The sequence below is a fragment of the Helianthus annuus genome, chromosome 13 (genome assembly GCF_002127325.2).
Source record: "Helianthus annuus cultivar XRQ/B chromosome 13, HanXRQr2.0-SUNRISE, whole genome shotgun sequence".
Taxonomy (NCBI): Eukaryota; Viridiplantae; Streptophyta; class Magnoliopsida; order Asterales; family Asteraceae; genus Helianthus; species Helianthus annuus.
In genome coordinates, this window is record NC_035445.2 from 85,754,592 (window position 1) to 85,757,868 (window position 3,277).

Consider the following 3,277-nt stretch of genomic DNA (forward strand, 5'->3'; position numbering starts at 1 on the left):
GGTTCTTTGATTATTTTGTTTTATTAGAGTTTTATTAATTATTATTAATACTAGTGGGTAGCCCGCGCGTTGCGGCGGAGCCGTCAATTTACACTGTTATACTCGTTTTATATTGTATAAATCCCTTCTTTAATCCGCTCCCGCATTACAAAAAAATATAGGGATTTTTAATGTAGAAAGATTACTCTCTTGGGGGCTTATTCTAGTTGCAGCAACATATAAATGCAACTTTCCTATTGCAATGCTAATCCCCTGAACTCCAAGATCAGATCGCCAAGACCCTTTATTTGGCTTCCAACAGTGACAAAAATAAGTCAAAAGTTACCCTAGGACAAAAAGAAAACATCCTAAGTTGTTCTGTTTCGAAATTTGCAGGTATTCCCAAACCCAACTCAACCCATCTTGACCAGCGCAAAAAATACCCATTACTCGACCCAACCATCTCTAGCAAACTAACTAGGTGCATTCCATGAAATTTAGTAGTAGCGCCCCCTTCACATTCTGTAACACCAACATCTTTCCCCTGTGATTTGGCACTAAGAGCAGCAAAAAACAAAAAAATCCTTCAAGTCAATACCTTTAGGTCGTAAGACAAGTGTCATCCCACATTGAACTTCATTTTGAGCAGTTGCAGCATGCAATCCACTGCAATAGTCAGGAAACCACCCTTGAACGAGCCTATCAGAACACCACCCTTGTGCGGGCCTGGGACAATTCCAAAGAGCACATTTTAGGCCTATCACAAAAACTCCTAGCACCTTGATATATATATAGGACAAGTTAAAAAAACTATTAAACAATTAGAAACTAAAAAACATATTTGAGCCTTAACCACAAACGAACAAACTAAAGGTTTTTATGTGAAGAAAATATATATAATAAGAAAAACAATTGACTATGCAAAATTTAGGCACATAATAAACGATGTATGCCATTGACTTTCTACTTCAAATCCCAGGCAAGACACTTGAAGCCAAGTATGGTAAAATGCATCATTGTACCTGAACAAAAAATGGTTTAAAACATTTGTGTGGGGCATGTGCATGATTTAGACCACAGATAATATTGGTGGAAAACTGGGTGGGTCGGACAGGGATAATCGATGTCATGATGGGTGGGTTATATTCTTCAGTTTCTTTCATCAATTAGGTTTGATGACATTCAATTGGGGGGCAAATTTGGGAGAAGGGATGAAAAATTAGAGAAACAAAGCATGACTCTTGGGCTGACGTCTTAAAAAATTGTATGGAAATTACATTCGTGTACATGTGAAATGCTTTAAACCCGCGCGTTGCAGCGGTGATGACAGTAATATTGGTACCTCATTGGATGCAGGTCTATGCTTAGCTAATCCACTAACTGTCGAGAAGTTTTGGTAGTTCGGCTAGAGCCCGTCTTTTTGGCAAACTCTTTTTCTCTTCCTTCCAAAGTTCACCACAATCAATAATATTTGTGCTTATTTTTTTAAATGTGTATTGGATTTCGTCCCACTCTTCCTTTGTCACATCACTTGAAAATAAAATATCTATGGACTTCAGGATAATATCTACATTTTCTCGAAATTTTACCGAAGTTGATAACATTAGATAAAAATAATGTAAAATTGAACATTTTTATTGGAGAAAGACGAAAATAACCTTCTGCCTCATGCAATAGGACACATGTGCAGTTAGGCTTTTTGAAATCTGTGGCTCGCATATCTTCCAGTGCAAGATCCACTTTATTTCTCCAAGTGGAAGGCCATATGAACCTGTACGAATTGAAACGGGTCGGTACATTAGTAGGCAGCCCAAATCAACCAACTTATAAGATGAAATCGAGACCAGTACATAGCAGGGGCTCGACAACATATGTAGGTACCTCTTTTCGTTTCCCAAATGTATTACTTGGCAAGCAACATCCAGAACTGGCTAATATTTCACAAAAGAATTACAAAACAATGTTCGATTATTAGTTGCTAGTGTTTTTAATCCACTTTGACCAGTTGCTTGATTGATAATAAACATTAGAGGTTGCTTCAGCACATCCTACGACATTAAAACATGTAAGGTCCAAGGGGCAACAAAAGAAACAAATTGCTGATGTATTTTTTTCTACTCTAAAGATATAAGATATGGATTAATGCTACTCACAGTATACTTCTGAATCAACTTTTTAAATTTCTCACGGGTCCGCTTTGAAGTCTCCATTGTCATATACCACTCATTACGTTCCCATTTGCACAACTTTTCTTTCAATTCTTCCACAATATTCTTTCTGTTAGATGCTAATTGCTCCATAATACTGTAATACAAAAAATATTGATTTTTTGTCAAATTCTTATGTAACAGTGTAAAAATATTGATTTAATACGATAGAAAAGAACTAACATCGGCAAGAACTGTATGTAGTAGCCAAAAGTATTGCACAAAATCTTCACATTATCCTCATGGCCAAGACTGCATGACATAATACGATATAAAATATGATCATGAAATTTATAATTAAACTATATTTTAAGATCTAAATAAAATAAAGAGAATTGACAAACCTTGAATTAGATTTCTGACAAATCTCGGTGCTGATGTGACCATGGAAGGCAAAAAGAAGCTGAAGACGCTTTTTGAACTCACCAATGCTTTCAAGAAAAGTAAATATGTTAAAAACCTTACACGTTCAACTTCTAGAATTTTTTAGTTACATCACATGTTATAAACATGCCTCTGCATTGTGTCGTGAGCATCCACAGAACATTTTTGAAGAACCGAGTGCAATGGAAACCACAACTGCAACATTGTTAAAGAGAATAAGTCATTACAAATCACATATATAAAAAGTCAATAGTTAAATAATAATATAATCATTATTAACTAAACTAAATCATACCTGGCCAACATTAGTGTCAAACTGTGCTTGAACTTCATCAAGTAAAGCAGGCCATGATTCAAATTCCATCTTTTGCCATGACAACACAAGACTAACAATTGGATCTAACTGATCTGCAATTTCAAAAAGAAAATCAAATGGACCCTTAAGGCTATAGAATTGGTATATTTGAAAATAATCACACGTAACATTATAATTCCCAAATCAATTCCCTTTTAGTACTCGTGTACCCAAAGTATAAGAATCCAAGAAAGAACACAGCCGGAATCAAATAATTGAACAAAACCAACCTGAGTAAAAGCAACAACTATTAAAGATTATAACATGCCCAATGTTTGGTATATGCATTATAATATATCAACAAAAGTTATTATAACATACTTAAAAATTGAAACATATATGAAATCATTTA

At 34.9% G+C, this 3,277-nt stretch overlaps 1 long non-coding RNA gene across 1 annotated transcript; it reads right to left on the reverse strand.

The window, feature by feature from the left end:
- Positions 1 to 253: 253 nt before the first annotated feature.
- LOC110902913 lies at positions 254 to 2,754 on the reverse strand. The gene is made up of 7 exons (XR_002571518.2): positions 2,531 to 2,754; positions 2,370 to 2,438; positions 2,133 to 2,283; positions 1,861 to 2,027; positions 1,638 to 1,750; positions 1,322 to 1,546; positions 254 to 705 (listed from the first exon to the last, which is right to left on the reverse strand). It is a non-coding gene; the product is annotated as an uncharacterized LOC110902913 (long non-coding RNA).
- Between the last annotated feature and the right edge of the window lie 523 nt (positions 2,755 to 3,277).